General features: G+C 51.0%; 1 protein-coding gene across 1 annotated transcript in view; it reads left to right on the forward strand.

Annotated features, from left to right (window-relative positions):
* The first annotated feature begins 6,868 nt into the window (after positions 1 to 6,868).
* LRRN1 (leucine rich repeat neuronal 1) overlaps positions 6,869 to 21,268 on the forward strand; it is a 64,987-nt gene continuing 50,587 nt past the window's right edge. Inside the window, exon 1 of the mRNA XM_078661660.1 lies at positions 6,869 to 7,132. The gene's annotated coding sequence lies outside the window, so the exon portion shown is untranslated. The remainder of the gene's footprint in view (positions 7,133 to 21,268) is intronic.

A 21,268-nucleotide genomic window follows, 5' to 3' on the forward strand; every position in this document is an offset into this window, starting at 1 on the left:
AATTGACAATCATCAGACCTCTTTATCTGTGCCTAACTCTACCATTCACGCTTTTTAGCAAGATGATGCATTAGATTATATGGATAGTTATGATATGAGTAGAGATTTGAAAAAACTTTAAACAGAACATAGTTCTATGAGGGCTTAGTTGTTGTCTATGATCTCTCCAGAACATATAATGTAATAGAAAAGCATGTCACACATTCCCTTTCAGTGAATGATAGGGCAAAGGATGCACTGTACCTTGGCAACGCAACTTTGATGTTGCTACAAAAAGGGTTAAAATTACAGAAACCCACAGCAGTGCCTATTGCTCCCACATGAAGCAGAACAGGTATTTAAAGTTGCAAAAGGACCCTTTTGTTTATCCATACTTTAGGGGTATTTATGGACACTGCCAAAGCAAGAAATAATGTGTTACTGCCCTATTAGAGACGTGTTTACTTTGTCGCACATTGCACGATGTTGTCTGATATTTATAGCTAGGTAATTTACATAATAGGACCAATATTTGAGATATATGCAAAACTGCACAGATAAGGAGAATGTTTGATTATAAGGACCTTCCGATGTACATATTTTAAACAATGGATCTTATGGCAGTGAATATTTCTGTATATATAGTTAACACTATGCTGTCCTTAAGAAATTGATTATCAAATACGATATTATACAATGGCTAAATTGTATGATACAACATTTATATGAGAATTATTTCAGGTCCACTATGCATTTAACTCACTAACCTTCTTGAAAATCATATTAATAAGCTAATCCATCAGTTCTCAAAGGCATTTCTCTTCAATGAAATGCTTATCCATACGCCTTACACTGAGGTGTACGCATCCATAAAGCTTTCTGAGACAGGAATACATTTGAGGATGGAAATACCTGTATTAACATCAATTACGGCTAATTATTATTGACAGCATTCAGTTACATCGTTTTAGCTTGTCTGCACCATTACACACAAGAGTCAACCATATGTAAAGAAGACGTTTACCCCCCTCCAAATACTAACAAAACACACACTTCAGTAAAACTTCTTGAAAGGGCAACATAAAGTCCCAGACACATACTTCTTATTTGGCCTCATTGGTGATGTACATTTAGGGCCCCTATAGCACACTGAACTCAGGATCCATATCTGAGCATGCCTGTTAGCCAATGCGATGGACGGATGGGAGTGTCTCCTGCATGATAAATGGGCATGTACCTCTGTCCTGAGTGGCACGACAACATGTAAATCTGGTATTCAGAATTTTCATCGGCCCAGCTAACACACTAATCTACTGTGTCAATCGTGGCCTGTGTTTGTCCATGGTAAACCCAGGGTCTAGAAGAGGGGTCTCCAACAAGTTGCTCGGAAGCTACTAGTATCTCACCAGCAGCCTAAAAGTAGCTTTTCGAGGTGTAGCCAAAGGATCTGCCACCTCCAGAAAAACGTACATTGAGCCAGTGGGCAAGTCTAAGTTGGAGCTGGGGGCAGTAATAGCTGACTTAGCTTCACCAACCAGATCAATCCTATGAAGAATGTGGAAGAGACTAAGGATTCCCTACCAGGTCCATCCGATATGTGTGTAGCATCTCTTATCAATTCACACACATATGAATGAGACAGCCTGGAAGTGAGCATAGGATCATGTCATGCTGAAGTTTGCCAGTGCCCAGAAAAAATATATATATTAATTTTTTAACGGTCTCTAGGCGTGGGGGGGGGGGGCATTCATTATTGACTCCTGTGCCGTAAGCATCCTCTCATGACATATATACACATCAACATGACAGCCAAGAGGATCAATGCATATTAAAGAAAGTATCACTGCTCATCTCAAGGTCCTTAGACTGGCAGCCAAACAAGCCATGACAAGGCCTTATGATAACCCTCAACCATGCACTGTATTGGCCAATGAGGTATGCCATATGACCATCTGTTGATACTTTTAAAACTAGTAAGTCACAAGGATATTGGCCATGTTGTAGGCCCTGCTCTTCAATCACTCCATAAGAGTGAACTATGGGCCAGGAAAGAAGAGTGCCGGCATTAGCCTGTACATAAACTAGTACCCACCTTTCAAAGTGAGGTACTGCAGGAGCCAGAGTAAAAATGTATTGCCCAAGAGCTGAGGAGAGCAGGGTATGGATCCAGAGTTGAGATAATTGAGAGACTCATGTGCATGTGTGTGTGTGTATGCATGTGTGCGATATTGTGTCATAAACTGATATGCTGATGAACACAACCAACAGGTTGCAGTTCCCAAACACGTTTCAAATTGATAGTGGAATGATCATTCAAGATGAGCTGCTGAGACATATTTCTATGGTAATGTCCTTTGTGCCAGAGGCTTGGCTGTTCTTTCACATGTCAAGTGGCTGCATTTAATAATATTGATAAACTTTATCCTGGCATTTCTTCTGGTAACCTCACCAGAAATGTTTGGGTCGTCACCACTGATAATCCTACTTAAGGTAGTCATGTAGTTACTAATTTACAGTGACAAAATATGCTAGTAGCTTGAGGGGGGTTTTCTTTTAGCAGAAGTATCTCTTGCTGCATAAATCTACAGTCTATGCAGCAGATGTTTCAAATCCATAATTATGCTGGAAAGGAAAATACTGCTCTCCAAAATGTAATAATTCCAGTGACCCAGCCTATAGTCACTGTAAAATGGAACAGGACGGTATAGCTTTAATGTCATGGTATCACATATCCTTTGGGACCTATCAGACATTTTTGACCATCCAGATTAACGTTTGCTTGGTCACTCCTGATTTTTTGCCTTTTCTGGACTGTCTAGGACTCTGCATTTTACCCCTGATAAGCAGTAGTAAATTGCCTGTGTGTCACCTTAAAACTTGGTTGAATTGGCATACTCCTAATAGCCAGCAATAAATAACTTGCCTATAGATCCCTAGTATATGGTAAAAAGTGTACCCAGGCCCTGAAATTTAAATGCCACTTGTGGACTTTAGCACCTATTGTGCCATCCACTACAGTGACAGTGACATGGCGTTAGTCCTACCATTGTAGCCTGAAAGCAGCAGTTTAAAAACAGTGATTCGACTTGTTAAAATAAAAGCTTTTCAGAGGCCAAAACCTTCCTTTTAAATATTAATAAGTCAACCCCATATTGGCAATGTAGACCCCACGGTAGGGTGCATGGTATTTAAAAGTAGGACTTGTAGAAATATAATGTTAACATGTCCTTACAGTGACTGTCACTCAAAAGCTATTTTCACTGTAGCAGGCCTAGCTTTCCTATGTAGAAAACCAGTGTGCAGATTAAAATACTAATACTAACTCAGGAATGGGTCCAAATGGAAAACTAATTAAACAACTATTTGTATTAGCTATTAAAAATCCAATTCCCTGGTAAAGTCAGATTTTTTATAAACATTAAGGAAAAGCAACTTTTAAAAAGTTGCCTTTTCTTTGCATGAAGTTCCTGGAGGGCTATTTGCCTTGGTTCTCCAGCTTCTCCCAGCCAGTAATTAGCTTTGAACATATGTGAGTAGACACAAAATGCATCCCAGGAGAAAACAGTAATCCGGCATAAAATAGCACAGTTAACTCCTCCGAGCTCTGGAGAATATGCTGGGTGGGGGGCTGTGGGCATCTTTTTTGACACTACAGTGTCAAATCCTGCTTGAGTGTCAATTATGCTAGACAAGTCTGCTGGGTTTACATATAAGACTTTGGGCACACTTGAAATGGGAGAGAACAGGGTGTCGAGACAATTGTGTGTGCATCCACTGTCTGGTTTCTGAAGGACTTTGCTTTTATCCTATTAGACTTCTGTCTCTAGGTTATTGTGGGTACAGTGGCAGCCAGATGAGTGCAAGAGCAGCTGCAGTTTGAAAGTAAAAGAAGTTTTATTCTGCTAAAAATCTACATAGCACTTAAAAATTACATTCATCCTTTATAGGTCTCGCCTGCCGATAGCACATGTGCTTCCGTCATTGTGAGGAGTATTGTTTACTATAAAGGGCTTTGAGCCCATCCATTGCTTACCATTCATGGACATCATTGTCACACTTCTTTGCTGCCACCTAATTGGCCAGAGTGTGCAGGGTGTCAGTTCATTTTCCTTCTGTGGTGCATGGACCAAGCACAGATTAATTCATCTTAATTAGTGCCTGTCCGCTGCTCACGCTGTAATTGAGATACTATTTCTTCCTCTGCTCCCATCCTTGGTCTTTCTGTGTTGCTTCTCCACCTCCCAGCACTCTTCCCCAACATCTAGCTCCACAACACTGCCACCACCAGGCTCCTTCTCTTTTATCCCCAACCAGTACAATATGTTGATCCCTCGCCCACTTGCCCCTTATGGCCTATAAGGCATTAATTTGTGAACAAACCAGTACTCAATAAAAGGTATCAGATGTTTACATAGATTGTAGGTCAATATAATTGATATCGCATTGTATTATGAATGCATTTATATAGCACAAGGCTCTAAAGTGCTACAGCGTAATTCAGTGGCAACTCTGGCAACTTCCATGCCACTCCACTGAGTGCTGCTCCACACCGCTCAATGGCACTCCAGTCCATTCAATGCAACTCCACTCAATGCCACTCCACTTAATGCCACTCCACGTCACTCTACTCTACCTAACTCCATGTCATAACACTCAACTTAATGCCACTTCAATCCACCCAATGCAACTCCACTCCACCTAATGCCACTTCACTCAATGCCATTCCACTCTATGTCACTCCACTCAATGCCACTCCACTCCATGTCACTCTATTTCACTCCACTCCATGTCACTCTACTCTACTTAACTCCATGTCATAACACTCCACTTAATGCCACTTCAATCCACCCAATGCAATTCCTCTCCACTCAATGCCTCTCCACTCAATGCCTCTCCACTCAATGCCTCTCCACTCAATGCCTCTCCACTTAATGCCACTCCACGTCACTCTACTCTACTTAACTCCATGTCATAACACTCCACTTAATGCCACTTCAATCCACCCAATGCAACTCCACTCCACGTAATGCCACGTCACTCAATGCCATTCCACTCTATGTCACTCCACTCAATGCCACTCCACTCCATGTCACTCTATTCCACTCCACTTCATGGCACTCTACTCTACTTAACTCCATGTCATAACACTCCACTTAATGCCACTTCAATCCACCCAATGCAACTCCACTCCACTCTATGTCACTCCACTCAATGCCACTCCACTCCATGTCACTCTATTCCACTCCACTTCATGGCACTCTACTCTACTTAACTCCATGTCACTCTACTCTACTCAATTCCATGTCATAACACTCCACTTAATGTCACTTCAATCTACCCAAAGCAACTCCACTCAATGCCACTCCACTCGAGGTCACTCCACTCAATGCCACTCCATGTCACTCTATTCCACTCCACTCCATGTCACTCTACTCTACTTAATTCCATGTGATAACACGCCACTTAATGCCACTCCAATCCACCGAATGCCACTCCACTCCACTCAATGCCATACCATGACACTCCACTCCACTTCATTTTACTCAACGTCACTCCACCCAATGCCATTCCACTTCGAACAATGCCACTTCACTCGGCTCCCAAGTCACTCCACTCCAGGGCACGCCACTCAATGCCACTCCACTCCATACCACTCCACTGCAACCTGCTCCACTCAATAACATTCCACTCCACTCATTGATGCCACTCCACTTCACACCATGGCACTCTACTCAGTACTCCACTTAGTTTCACTCTACGTCACTCCACTCCATTCCACTCCATTCAATGCCACTCCCCTTCATCCCACTCTACACCCAAGTCACTCCACTCCAGGGCACTCCACTCAATGTCATTTCACTTCACTCACTGCCACTCTACTCCACTCCATACCACACCACTCCAGTGCACTCCAACCTGCTCCACTCAATAACATTCCACTCCACTCATTGATGCCACTCCACTTCACACCATGGCACTCTACTCAGTACTCCACTTAGTTTCACTCTACGTCACTCCACTCCATTCCACTCCATTCAATGCCCCTCCCCTTCATCCCACTCTACACCCAAGTCACTCCACTCCAGGGCACTCCACTAAACGTCATTTCACTTCACTCACTGCCACTCTACTCCACTCCATACCACACCACTCCAGTGCACTCCAACCTGCTCCACTCAATAACATTCCACCCCACTCATCGTCTTGCCACTCCACACTATCTACTCAGTGCCACTCCACACCATACCATGTCTCTACACTCCACTCCCAATAAAGCCAATAGACCTCACATACGTGAATCCTATTTGCTTTGGCAATGCTTGTTGTGGATGCGTCCAACTTTGGCAGGTAAAGGAACCAACGCGCAGACACATATCGCAGGATCGAAGAAATATGGACACGTGTACTCGTGTAGGTGCTTTACTTTGAACTTGGAAGTAGACACCACAACCTGAAATGTAGCCACTACAACACCACAGTTTCTCTCTGTCCCCTCGTTTTCCCTCACACCCTCTTCTCTTATTTTCTGCGTCTCCCCCTTTCCTGCTGCTACTACCACGCTACTTCTTCCTCACCTCCTCTCTACTAGCTGTAATTGGTTTTTACATAGCGCTGACTAACCCTGACGAGGAGTCGAAGCGCTCTTTGTTTACGTCCTTCTTGCTTCAACATTGCATCCTTTACCCTTCTCCTCTTCTCCCCCTTCCCTCCTGCCCTCCTCCAAGGCGTGCTTTGTTGCTGGTGCAGATGGCTTTTCCCCCTTCCCCTCCTGTTTTTTCACGACTCTGTCAAGGCAGCTGGGGCATGAGCAGCCAATCAGAGGGCGCGGCGTGCGGTCACGTGGCCCCCGGCTGCCAGTTTAGAGCAGGTGCGGGCGCGAGACCAGCTCAGACCGAGGCGAGTGACCACAGGGAGCGGAGCGGGAAGCCGGGGGCGCCGGGGGCAGGGAGACGGGCAGTGTGGAGCAGGAGAAGACGCGGCTGAGGCGCTGCTCAGGGGACAGACTTACCAAAGGAGAGGGGGGAGTCCACGTGGAGCTCCCGGAGACTCACGGGAGAGAAGAAAGGAAGGCAAGCCGGGAGAAAGGACACTCCGCGGGCAGTGGAACTAACAAGGAGAGTGTGGCTCCAGCGGGAGGAGCGGTCAGAGGCAGGTGAGAAGTTATCAGTACTGTGCAGCAGGTGCAGTGGCACCGGGGCGAGGGGTGTGAGGGGCTCATGGCAGCACAGCAGCGATGGATATGTCTTCCAGAAAGCGCTCTGACACATTCGGGTAAAGTTCGCGCTATATAAAATCGCATTAAATAAAAAATAAATGAATAAAATACATACCATCCGGAAGCAGGGGCAAGTTCCCGTTCTTGCGTTTGGCCCCCTGCCACCTTTGCACGCTCCGCCTCCCCAAAAGCTGTGTGCACCCACTCCCTCAAAATCACAGCTTCTCACAAGTGCAAACTGCCCAAACACCCTGAAGCACACACTGTGATGTAGGAACTGCCCTTCAACGAATGCAGGGGGCATTCTCACACAGGACTCACTGTCCTCGCTATATAGACCCCAAACAAGGCGAAACCCTCAACACAACATCCCTCCCAGCACACAACCAGCCAACCCTCAACACAAACGCATGCGTCCCGCTAAGCACCTAGCAATAAAGAGCCCCTCTGGTTTACACCTCTAAACAAAGAGACTCGGTCTACTCTTTCCCACCAACAGTTGAAACAACCCTCCGTCCACCTCACCCATATAAACAAAGCCACCCCTTATGCACCTTCACAACCCAAGAACCCCCTATACTTTCTCTTAAAGCAGGAAGAGGCACACCTCATCTCCAGAAGCGGGCTTCATCTGCCCTGGACCACAGACCGAGGGACCCCATCCATAGCCGGCAGCAATAAAACCCCCTCAATCTGTGGCTGTCGGCAGAGTGCACAGTGGAGCTTGGGGCAAAGCGCGCCTGCCCACCTCGTTCAACTCATAGGCGCTACAGTGGCCAAGCTGTGCACAAGGGGTCCGTCCCACACAACCACGCATCTTCCCTCCACCTGTGTATCCGGGCTCTGTGGTTCATGATGTGCACTGGGCAGCGTGGGACACTGATTCTATGTGAAAAGCTGTAAGTAGGACGCGTATCCTCAGACGTGGGTCCACTGCCACTGGGCCTGTCCCTTTGCTGCGCTGGCGCCCGGTTTCTAGGTGGCATTCCGTAAGTGTGACAGACGTGCTCAGACATGGGTGCCACACCTCACTGTGCCTGGGACTGAACATGTACAGCTGGAACCTGCCTGTGGTTGCTTGTATCTCCCTATTTGAAGACAGGACCTGGAAGTTTGGACCGGATGGTTCCTACTGGAGGCTCATTTGTATATGGCTCGTCTGTTGTGGCAGTGGGAACAAAAATGATGTACTAGATTGTGGCTCCAAGTAATTTCCATTGGCTGAGATGCATTCAAGCCCTCTGCATATCACTAGTGTTTGCTTTTCTTAGTTCTTCGTCCTAGTTCCAGCAGCACCTTGTCTTATATTATGATATGCAGATTTGTAGAGCGCATCTTCCCAGGAGGGTATCAAGGCGCTGGTTCAAACACGATGCGCCCTGCTGAGATGAATGCTTTAGACAAGAGCTGCAGTGACCAGAGCCATGCCAGCTGCATATAATAATAATGATGAAAGCAGGGGCGCAAGGTTTTCCTTAGGAGCCCACCACCGGCATGGCACAATGCCTGCGCTGCCGAATACCTAGTCTACCTCACTCCTCTTTCATTCACGCCTTATTTTTGTTGTTGTTGTTGTTTTGCTGTGTTTCCCTATTTTTCTATTCCTTTTCCTTCTCTGTCTTTCTCTTGCTCTGTGTCAAACTGTGATGATGAAAAGTAAATCTTGGGCCCCCACAATTAGTGCTGCGAGCATCTTCACAAATTAAGCACTGTCCCTTGGTCCCCACCTTCTTGTTGGGTAGTGTGTCCTGCCTACGAGGAGAATCTTGACATTCACTTTATCGAGATTTCACAAAGTGTGGGTGTCCTCCGGGCAGTGTGATTAAATGAAGAACTGTCTAAAAACGTGTGGATGTGTGCGCGTGGTTTGCCCCGTGAAGAAGAGGGCAAGAGGTGTGTGTGCGGCCGTGAAAGCATATGACATTATGGAGCATCGGGACACCAGAAAAGATGTATGTAACAACTCGTGTGAATGGTCTAATACTGTCAATCATCTGCAAAGCTTTGAGAGCATTGTATATGCAACTGTGTGTAATTGCAACAAAATCTAAAACTCAATAGACAGGTGTTTTTTTTGTTTTTTTTAATGGAGCGTTAGGACACCAGTAGCAAAGGTCACAGAGTTTTTGAGGCAGAAGTGGGGGCGTGTATTTGTTTACTTGTGGCCCATGGGCATGTGGACATCAGAACCAAGGAAGAGATGTTCAAGGGCCACCAGAGGTGATCTCAGGGACCACTTTGTTGAAGTCATTGATCGGCTGCAGGGTCATCTGTGCTGCTTGGTGGGGGTTCTGTGCCTCCAAACCACTGGACTTGATCAGTGGATCCCCTGGTCTTTACATGTGGTATAAGGCAGGCACCTGCGCTAGCATCAGAAGTTGTGCATCAATGCGCTGTGCACAGACGTTTCTCATTGACTGCCCACAGGATGCTACTTGAGGCTTGTCTTCAAGCCGGGGGTTCCCTGCATCCTTGGTACCTTCTGGGGAGACTCGCTCCTCCAGGGTCTGTCGGTCAAAAGGGGCCAGGGATGGTTCCCGCAAGCCTCTCAGATTGTTTGTTTATTTATTTATGTATTTATTTATGCGTTTTTATATAGCGCGGACTTTACCCGAAGGTGTCAGAGCGCTTCACCATAGAAACAGTAACGTTACATGAGGAGAAAATAACAAGTGTGCATAGTGGGTTTGCTGTGCCTGGTCTGTGACCTAGATGTAACCTTGGCGTCCAGGCCTCTGTGTTTTCTGACATATTCAGCTGTTGTGGTTGTGGTGGAGGGGAGGCTTGTATTTTGTCACCTTGTGGAACAATTTGGGTCTGCGATCACAAAAGAGTGAACGGGGCACAGCTGGGTGTGTTTCAGTTTGTCGCTGAGTTTCCTTCAAAAACACCAAAGAAAGTGTCTCCCAGTTGTGACTCCCTCTCCCCACCCCGCGCACCCACAACTACCCTTTAATGTAATGACTCGGCCCCCTGTCATCTCCCTAACGTCCTGACATCCATTACAGACACCCCTCCTGTGGCCCAGGGACCCCCTGCCACTTTTCACCTCTCCTCAGGGGCGGCTCTAGGCTCATGGCGGCCCTGGGCATGGAGCGTAGGTTGGGGGCCCGGAAGAGGGGGTTTGGGCGGGATGGAGCGCGGAGGCCATCGAAGGGGGGTCAGGGTGTTTGGAAGTGGAACAGAGCTGGAGGCGCCAAGTCCCTGCCAGGGGCCAAAACGCAAATATGTATCCATCCTCAGAGGATTATTATATTAAGGATATATATTGGCGTGGTGGCCCCTGGGGTTTGGTGGCCTTGTGCAGGTGCACAACAAGCCATGCCTAAGGCCGGCCCTGTCTCCTGCAAGGTCATTCCCTCAGCACCCTCACTACCCAAGGGAGGGGATGGGTAGGGGGGCACTCAATGCCACCTCCTCCGGTCACCGCACTGGACTCACGCCCTCACCCAGAAGGAAGGTGTATGGCATTTATGGAACCCATTATAGTCCACTGTACTTCGATGCCCCGCCCCCTCGTGGCAGCTGCTGCCCTGAGCCGCACTGTCCGTTCTGCCTCTTCATTCTTTACCCAGCAGGTTGCAGGCTCGGTACATCTCTCGGAGAAATATATGCAGCCATCACCCCTGAATGTCCTAATCAGTGCTTAATTTGAGCCGGTGGGGGAAACTGGCACTGATTTGTTTCCTTCCCAGTATAAGAATTGGCTTGGTAGTTTGGTTTGCCCTGTTCCCATCATGCACTGGGACAGGAACAGACTAATTTGCATATAGCCAAGTTCTGAGCTGGGATGGTGCAGTGAGCTAAAAAACGGTGATGGATCAAGCCCTGATCTTTGGACTGGGTAAGAGTGGTCTGCTTAATTCAGGCACTCTGTTCATCACCACCCCCTTTTCTGAATCACTGATTTTTAGAGCCCGGGCCCTATTTTTCCTCTTCGAACATTTCCCGAAGGCTAGAGAGGGACCACACACAGAGCGGAAAGAAGGAGAAAGACAGAAAACACGTCGGAAAGAGAGGAAGCATGAACCTGCAAGCTGAGATAGGAGGGAGTTCCTGGTAGTGGATTAAAGAGCCCTGTGATGGATTCAAGGCTGCGCAGCCTTGGTATTCTCTCCGCTGAAATTCAATCACAGACCGCGGACTTCTGAGAAGCGTTTTGGTACCAGTGCTTTCTTTCACAAATAAAGCGCCGCTAAGCTCCCTTCCCACTCTAGTTGCGAGGCCCTGAAGTGTAGGGATGCTTTAAACATTTCTTCCATGGTCATGTTTTGGCATCTAGTCTGGGCCTGCCAGAGAATGTTAGTAACTCCCGGCAACGTAGCGCCTAGACGTCTGAAGGCACTTCAGACGTCTCTCGGCGGCACTCTTTCTAGGCACTAGTGTTCGCAACATGTGCCTTTTGGAAGTATATGCCATGGGGCGCCTTGAGCTTGACTACTTCAGAGAGGGTACCCCAGAGCCTACGAGTGAACTTTCCGTCTGCAGCCTTCCATCGAGGGAAGGGTGGCGGCCCTCTGGCCATCACTGCCCGGTGCCAGGCAGGGCGCTGCACCCAGCCTCTCTGTGCAGGCTCAGTGAGTCAGTCCTACGTTCCCATAGTCACTGGGATCAGACCCCAGGGCTGCTCGCGGAGTGACCCCTGTGCCCTCCGGGCGGGGGGGAGGCAGATGGGGAGGTGTGTGAAAGAATGTTCATCTGATGGGGGAGGGCCGGGCACACTCCCTCACACCACTAGGCCTGACAGCTGCCCTGCGTGCATCGCGCAGTCTTTGTGTATGCAATGAGCTGCATGGCACGTGAGGCGCTTACTTTGCATAAAGGGTCGTGCAGGCTTTTTGATGGTGTCATGGGACAGCGCGTGATTATCAGCGTCACCCCTAGCAGCTGGCTTCACAAAACTGCAGACATTATAGCAAGACGGTTTACAATTTCACACGTTCTCGTGTTGATTAATAGCGCTGCAAATGTTGTCTTCGGGGTGTTTTCAGTGCCGAGGGTGTCGCGTGGGCGCCCCCCTAACCCGCCTTCCCCATCTGCCGCAACTAGGTACAGATGCACGAGCTCTCTCGCTATATACTGTCGTGTCTTCAAGCGCTTCGCAGCTTCGCTCAACCACACGGAGCGCTATACCACAATTTGAACCAAGAAATACAATACACGTGTGGATTTCGGATGTTCTGGTGCCGGGGCCCCTTCACTCCACTAGTGAGTTAATTATCACGGGTACCACCGGCCCGTCGCAGAATCTTCACACCTGTATTGGGGGTGAAAACACCGTTCGCTTACACATGTTTCACACTATAATGGCTATAAAGCGGAGAGTCTAATTGTTTGTCCTAAATGTATATTTTATTTTGAAAACAAATATTCTACTCTTGCCACCCCGCCCCGTGCAACCTCGAATATAGCCTATTGCACGCCCTGCAGTTAAATATTTGCAGATTCAAACCTCTGTTCACTAGGATGGATGTGTATTAGTTCACGTTGTTTTTTGCAGACACTTGCAACCAGAAGGGGTTGTGCTCGAATAGCCCAGGTCTGTTTTGCACCACAGGTTGAAAGGATGAGTTGGTCTTACCGCGTGGCCTGTTGGTTACGCACAGGTGATGCGCAGTCTCTTCAAGAGTTTTTCTTTTAGAATCTTTGTATACATTTGGGTTCCGGAGTAGCATGATGCTCGCCGAAAAGCGCTTTGACGCATCGCCAGGGGTAGGAAGCGCTATATAAATATGATGCTGAAATGTGGGGCAGTGCCCGTCCGGTTTCGTTCATCTTCTAAACTTTAGGAAATTGTCTCGTGAGGTAAATCCTGCGCGCATCTTCCGATGTAAACCTCCGAGTTTAATTACTGGAACCCAGGCGGGCAACTGGAGACAAATTTCGGGGGGGGGGGGGGGTTAAAAATATTGCGGGGGGGGGGGGGGGGGGGCTAATTCTTCCAACCATAGACAGAGTGACTGTAAGAAGAGATGAAACCACAACAAAAGCCTAATTTACGAGTGAATGGTCTTTTAAAGACCGGTTAAGTACTCGGGTGCGGCTGCAATTAGATGCTCGCCAGCCCGCAAAGCAGTGTCAGCCGGGGATGACAAACACGACGGGGGATGGGGGCTAAAGCCCCGGGAGCCCAATGGGTGTTGCGCGCCTGAAGCAACCCATGTGTCCTGCTCCTGTTGTAATGCGCTCAGAGCCTCTGATATCTTTGTCCCATGTTCGCGCTACATAAAATATAAAATAAATGGGGAAAACATCTCTGTGTTCTACATTGTAGCCCCATGGTGTTAGCACATCGGATAAGGAAGCTTTTGAAATGTACAGCGGAAACAATCTGTTCCTGGGACAAGGTATCTTTTAGGGGTTTGGTGGAATGTGTTCTCTGGCCTGATTCATACAGGGGAAAAAGCAGAGAGAAATGTTCTTTCACACCATGGGCAGTCTATTGCCTTGTAAGGTTGGAGCCCCGAAAACTAGCTCAGAGGCGCCGCGGGGTCTGAAACTGCAATGACATGCTGCCTTAAAGACACCTCTAAATCCATTCTCTAAACACGCCCGGGGGCACCCCCCTCCACCCTCGCAATCTGTGCGGGGGAGGGGGCGGGGGAGCCTGTCGTGTGGCTGTAAAGAGAGTTAACGCCACTTGTCACTGTCCTCTGGGGCAGAATAGGCGCTTTGTCTGCGCCCTGGCAGAGGGTCCGTCGTCTGGCGCGCGGCCCCGCCACCCCCTGAGACCCCCTGATTGGCATGCTAATGCAGGCCTGCTGCTGGCAGATGTCCCGGGCCGCCTATTCACTGGGAGCCGAGCCCGAAGACAAGGGGTTCGGGGAACAAAGACCCTCAGAAAGGATCTGCGGTGCGTGCGCTCTCGCCCCCCAGACCTGGCCAACCCCTTCCCCAAATACAACACAGGCACTCCTGTACATGATTGCACTTTATTTGTGTTCTGTACAGGAGCGTAGCTTCCATTGGTGCAGCAGGTGCAGTGACACCGGGGCCGACGAAACCCTTAATATTGCTGTATTTCCCAGTTCAAACAGCAGCCAAGGGACCCATTTCCTTCCTTGCACGAGGGCCCATGACACACTACCAACACTACAAGTTCTGTATGTCGCATATGTACAAATCTGCATTAAACTCATCAACCCACTGCTTGGATTAGATTTGCACGAAAGAAGTCCTTTTCGCCGAATGTTCCATCAAGTTGCACTTCAGCTGTTAAGTTTGCCTGGTCCATGCGCGAGTAACTCATCAGATGTAGGGTTTTTATTTTCCTTCGTGGGGCTTGTGGTTGTAGAATGGTGATGCGGGGCCTACCACGTGGGGACACACAGCTAACAAGCACACGGACACCAGCAATGTACTTAGCCGGAAAGACCCCGAGCGGTCTTCCGCTTGTTTATTTATACCAAGGGGCGAGCCCGCCCCAAGGTTGCGTGTGCGTGCGTGCAGTAAAAGGATACATTGTAGGTGAGAGCCCGGATGGCTCTCTACATCCCTCCTTTATTTTAGTCACTGCCAGCAGGCACACTTGTAGTCTCTTGCTCATGGAGACGAACAGGCAAAGTCCAACAACCGTTGACTCGGCCTTGGATTGGGCCGCAAGTTGTAGCGACGATCCTGGGTCCGAGGTAGTTCGACAACCCCGGCCGGGGCTGTCCTCGGACCTTCTCTCGCATCCTCGACCCTTGGCTGACTCCGCCCGACCTCGGGGCCTGGTGACACTGGCCTTGGCGGAGTGGCCATTCTTGGCGGAGTAGGTGCTGGACCAGGATAGTTATCTAAGTCCATGTTTTCTTGGTCTCCATGTTCCATTCTCTCAGTTCTTTGACGCACGTCGACATTGTCCAGTACCTTCTTGAAACACGAGGCATTCCTCGTCACAGTTTGGCCATTCCTCCTAGCTGTAACCATAGTCCCTTGCACTCGCTCCACTGTCCACACTTCTGGCTCAAAGGGAGTCCGAAATTTCCACCCCGGATGGCGATCCTTGACAACGACTGTGTCTCCCTGCCGGAGGGTTGGTTCTTTGGCATGCCTGTGAGCACTCGCTTTGATGTTGGTGGCCTGTCGCCGGGCCTGTATGGCCTCAGCGTCCCTTTCTCCCGGCGCCCACGTGCTGGCAGTGGGAATGCCATCTCTTGGAGCTCGCTTGAACAGAACATGAGAGGGAGCACACTTTGTCGTTGAGTGAGGTGTCTGCCGATAGGCTCCAAGGAAGTCGTCCAGGGCGGACTCCGGGTCTTCACCGTTATCAACCGCAATCCGGAGCGCTCTGTTTAGTGTCCGCATCAATCTTTCGACTTCCCCATTGGCTTGGGGCCACAGGGGTGTGATTTTCCGATGTTTGATCCGGAGAGCCTCCAAGTAAGCCTGAAACTCTCTCCCTTGAAAGGGGGGCCCATTGTCGGACTTGATTTCTTCAGGGAGCCCCATCGTAGCAAACACTCGGTTTAGGACTTTCTTTACTTGCGGGAATGCAGTGGATGCGATGACTTCCACAACTGGGAATTTGGAAAAAGAATCTACCAGCACCAGCATGTGCCGACCATCCGGAAAGCTGCCAAAGTCAATGCTGAGTTGAGCCCACGGGGCCTGGGGCGCTTCTTCCGTGAGCACGGGCGCTGGGGCAGGGTCTCCGCCCGTGATTGTACATGCGTGGCAGGCCTGTACCATGGCTTCCACCTGGCTGTCCATCGCGGGAAACCACACCTTGCTCCTCAAGCGGGCTTTGGTCTTTGCAATCCCTTGGTGTCCCACGTGAGCCAGGCTCAGGGCTCGTTGCTGGAGGCTTTCGGGCATGACGATGAGGTGCCCGCGCAGCACCACCCCCTCATCTCCGACGCTAAGTTCACTCCGTATCTGCCACAGCTGCTGCCTGGCATGACGCACCTCCGGCCGGAGGCACGAAGCGCCATCAAGGAAGTGGGCCCAACGATTTCCTTCAAGTGCTTCTCTAACTTTCACCAGGGTCTCGTCCGTCGCAGTGGCGTCGCTAATTTCCTGGAGCGACATGTTCTCGGGGCACGCCGCTTGTGTGACCATGTGCACTATCTCCTCCACTTCATCTTCTTCAGCAGCTAGGGCCGGTGGGGGGGGTGACATCCGGATGACGCGACAAGTAGTCGGCGGGGTTGTGTGCTCCCGGCCTGAACACCACCTTGAACCGGTAACCCTGCAGCTGGACAGCCCACCGCTCGATGCGTGGGGGAGCAAGCCGGGACGTTCCCGCAAAGAGGGGCAACAGGGGTTTATGGTCTGTGACCACCGTGAAGTCCTGCCCACAGAGGTAGAGGTGAAAATGCTGGCATGCCCATTTGATGGCCAGCGCCTCTCTTTCAATTTGGGCATACCTGGTCTCCGTGTCGGACAGGGCCTTGCTGGCATAGGCGACCGGCTTCCACTCTTCCGGCCCGTACTCCTGCAGCAGCACGGCTCCCAATCCCACTGGGCTGGCATCGACTATCAATTCGGTCCGTCTCCGTGGCTGGAAGTAGGCCATGATGGTGTTGTCAAGCAGACTGGCCTTGACGGCCTGGAACGCCTTGTGCGCAGCAGCAGTCCAGTCCCATTTCTGATCAGCACGGGTGAGGGCACGGAGGGGCTCCGCTAGGTCGGCTAGGTTCGGGATGAACCGGCCACAGTATGTGGCCATGCCCAGAAAACTGCGGACTTCGGTTTGACTCCTAGGCGTGCTGGCTGCTTTAATGGCTTCGGCCTTCTTGGGGTCAACTTTAAGGCCTTCCCTTGTAAAGACATAACCAAAGAAGTCCACTGACTCCTGATAGAAGGCACATTTGGCGCGGTGGAGGGTGAGGCCGCTATCGGCAAGTCTCTGCAGGGTCGCCCTCAAGTTGGCGTGATGCTCCTCTAGGGTCGTTGAGTAAACTAGGATGTCATCACTCAGGTTGATCACCCCTTTTAGTCCGGAGAGCACCTCGCGAATGGCGTTCTGGAAGACCTCGGCGGCCGACGAGACCCCAAAACTGAGCCGAGTGTAGCGACGCAGCCCCACGTGCGTCGAAAACGTGGTGATGTACCTGCTAGCCGGCTCCAGCTCCAGCTGGTGATAGCCGGAGTTGAGGTCTAGTTTGGAAAACCATTTCGCCCCGTTGAGGTCAGCAATAATATCGTCCATAGTGGGGGTGATGTGCCGTTCACGCTTGACAGCGGTGTTGGGGAGCCTCATGTCCACGCACAGACGTATGGCTCCCGGCTGCTTCGGTTTGGGGGCAACCACCAGGGGCGAGACCCAGGGTGTCGGGCCCGACACTTTCTCGATCACTCCCAACTCCTCAAGCTTGCGAAGCTCTTCCTCAACTTGGGGCCTGAGGTTAAAAGGTACTCGCCGGTGTCTGAGAGCGACAGGTTTCACCGTCGCATCAATATGTAGCTTAAACTTTTTGCCCTTGAGCTTGCCAAGGCCTTTGAACAGTTCTGGGAAGTCCTTTAACATGAAGTCAGCGTGGGCCTGGTGTACTTGGTTGGCGAAAAACACCAGTCCCAGATCCTCTGCTGTGTGGCAGCTCAGGAGGGTGCCTTTCTTGCCCTCGGTGATGTGGAATCTGGTCACAGTCGAATATTCTCCGTTGACCACTGTAGTTTGAATCACTCCACGAAGAGGCATGGGCTCCGTCCCGCCATAGGTGTAGATGCGTGCCGCGGATGGTGCCAGCGTCGGCTTTGGGGACATGCGCTCATACTGGTCCGAGTCCATGACGTTCACGGACGCCCCTGTGTCTATCAGCGCGTTGACACTCGTCCCATCCACTGAGACGGAACACATTGGAGGCGGTCGTCTTTTCGTGGATGCCCGGCTCACGTAGGAGATGACATACACCTCATCGTCTTCGTCGTCCTCATATCTGGGCCGGCGGTCTTGAGCCTCCGTGTCGGGAGGGGGTCTCTCCTGGTCGAGAGACAGTTGTCGGACCCGTTGGGTCACGGTTCTGGCGCGCGGGCCTGCTGCCCTGAACTTCCCTCCCCGGCAGACAGCAGCGAAGTGATTCATGCGCCCACACTTGAGGCACGTCTTGCCTTTGGCACCACACGTGGCCGTGGAAGGATGGTCCACACCACAGTACCCGCACTGGCTGTCCCTTGGCGGGCCACCTCGCGGCCTTGCTGGCGGGAATCTTCTTTGGATCGCCTCCACCCGCTCTTCTTTGATGGCCGGGGCCCTTGCCCCAGACGGGGCGATCACCGGGGTGCGCAGTGCGACCTCCATCTCTTCCGCCCGGGCATCCGACAACTCGTGCGACCTTGCCAGGATGAGGATCTCGTCTAGGGTGATCCCCGGCTGTCGGAGGATCAGCTTTCTCAGTAACTTAGATTTGCAGCCGACGATGATCTGGTCCCTGATTTCGTCGCGAGGGTTGGTGAAGGGACACGTGCTCGCGAGCCGTCGGAGTCGAGTGTAGTACATGTCGACTGACTCGGAGTCCAGCTGCCATGCGCGCTTGAATTTGAATTTTTCAAAATCATTGTTCAACTGAGGGTCAAAGTGCGCGTTGAGGGCCGCGACTGCGGCGTCATAGTTGTCCTCGGCTCCAGTGTTCGGGAGCGATTCAAATAAGTCATAGATCTCCTGACCCCCATAGAGAATGAGGAGCGACCTCTTCACCGTACCGTCGGTTTCTCTCGTGCCCCTGAAGTACAGATTGAGGCGACCGACCCATGCCCTCCAGCGGACGGCCGCCGTTGCCGGGTCTGCTGATTCGCTGAACGGCGGTATAGGTGCTGCGCCGGCGTGCTGATGCGCATGGGGCGCGGGTGCGGGAGGTCCTGCTGGGGCACCCGCCCCAGCTTGGGCAAGGGCCTGTGGTTGGGCGGCGGGCGCAGCCGGTTGCTGCTGAACAGCTTGCTGGGGGGGCTGGCCAGCCCCGTCTTGGGCCGCTCCTGGCGCAACCAGGCTCATGGCGAGGCGTCACACTGTCTTTGATGGTGCTTTCCGGGGTGGCGGCCGCGTGAGGCGCAGGGCAGGGGCGTAGGCCGCGCTGCGTGTTGAGGCGTTGTATGGCGTGGCGCAGGAGGAGTCAGCAGTGGCGAAGATGAGGACTACAGGGACCAAACGTGGTGGCAGAGTCAATGGGGCACGGCCACAATCGTGCCACTGTTCACGATTTCCCCCGTGTGTCGGCCAATGCTTGTTTAATATTGATTGCGTCACTGTTCATGAGTGTCCCCTTGTATTGGCCAATGCTTGTTTAATATCACCCCCTGTGTTCCAGGCAAAGAGCGTCGTGAGGGCAGGGGCACAGCAGGGGGCCTGGCGCCGTGTCTCCGCGCGTGCTACAGGTCTGGCGCCTCATGCGCGTCGTCGTCAAAGGGCGGGGGCGGGCCCAGAGCGGGCCGTCTTGCGAGGTGCGCCGGGCCTCTCCTCAGGCCTGCAGCCTGCAGGCGCGCCTCCTCTGCGGCGACAAGCGGAGCGTGGCAGGCAGGGGCCGCGCAAGCGGGGCAGATGAGCACTCACCCGCAGGACCCGCAACAGGCCGCACGTCGGCTCCCGCCGCCTCGAGTCCCGCCAGCTGAAGGCGCTCCCTCACGGGAGACGCGTGGGCGGGTCTCCAGCGCGCGGGAGGCCGGGACAACACAGCGGCATGCACCGCAGCGTGCGGCAGGCGTCGGGCAGGCAACCCGGGGTCCCAGGCACACGTGGATCCAGGAAACACCGGCCTCGTCGCCAATGTAGAATGGTGATGCGGGGCCTACCACGTGGGGACACACAGCTAACAAGCACACGGACACCAGCAATGTACTTAGCCGGAAAGACCCCGAGCGGTCTTCCGCTTGTTTATTTATACCAAGGGGCGAGCCCGCCCCAAGGTTGCGTGTGCGTGCGTGCAGTAAAAGGATACATTGTAGGTGAGAGCCCGGATGGCTCTCTACAGTGGTCTTGATTAGATAATAGGGTTTTACTTCGCCATCTTGGCTCTGCTCCCAGTCCTAATGTCTGAGGCTTTGCTCTCCTGGTCAGTACAGCTCACGTCCAGAATCCAACTGAGTAGTCCTTCTTTACTTTCTTCAACTGCTCTTAAGGCCTCTCTCTGCCCCGCAGACACTTCCCATTACTGACCCCTATATGGAAGGGTTGGGCTTCCTCTTCAACCTTCGCCTCTCCAGTCGCCATCTTTGTCACTGACACAGTGGAAACCTCACGTCACACCAGAGGCGCAACTAGAGCCACATTTCTTTCCTGTTTGTGTTTTCATAATCTTTAATCTGATATTGCTTAGTGTATTTTCTGTTAATTTGTTGTGCAGTTGTCAATAGTGTTCATCAGGTCAGTGCTTCTGTTGAAGAGATTTGCTTGTAAGCATCTCAGTAACTTAACATCTAAGAAAAACGTAACGTTTATTTGTAGCACTAGGAAGCCATTGGGCGCTGGGTGTAAGTCCTGTGTGTGGGCAACAGTACAATGCAATACTACAAGATTCATATGTTTCTCTGTGTTGTTCCTGCTCCTTCTCCTAATCGAGTCCCGGGCATCACCTGCCACCTTTGGTAGCACTGACCTTTCCAATGGTCTCTCCCAAGAGTTGTCCCAGTGGAAGTATATTGACAAGAACACCAGCCTCTAATAAGTGTTCAGAGCCCAAAGAGATCTCTTCATTTGTAGCGTGAGCATTAATACTAATGGGGCGACCCATAACCTGCAGAACCTGCCAAATTACTAGTATATAACAACAATTAAAACTTTATAAATACGAAATATTTGGTTCTGCAGGGGGATGCACAATTAACAAAAATTGTGCATTTTCCTATAGAACCAATTATTATATATTGGTAGCATGAGGACAGATAGAGTGGTGCAGCTATGTACAGGCTGTCGGTCTCTACCCGTACCTCCTTCCTGACCTTGGGTGTCTGCCTGTAGACTACATAGGTGCCAAGATTGATGTACTGCAAGTGGGTATTTTCCCACCCCTCTTTCCCATCTATACCCCTGCTCTTGAGGTTGGGTCTCTGCCTCTGGACTGTGCGGGTGCATAGATGGATGTACAGCATGTGGGTCTTCTGTTACCCCTCCCTCCCAATCCGTAACCTTGCTCCTGAGAGAGGATGTCAGCCTTTGAA

This window comes from Lissotriton helveticus, chromosome 9 (assembly GCF_964261635.1).
Source record: "Lissotriton helveticus chromosome 9, aLisHel1.1, whole genome shotgun sequence".
NCBI classification, from domain to species: Eukaryota; Metazoa; Chordata; class Amphibia; order Caudata; family Salamandridae; genus Lissotriton; species Lissotriton helveticus.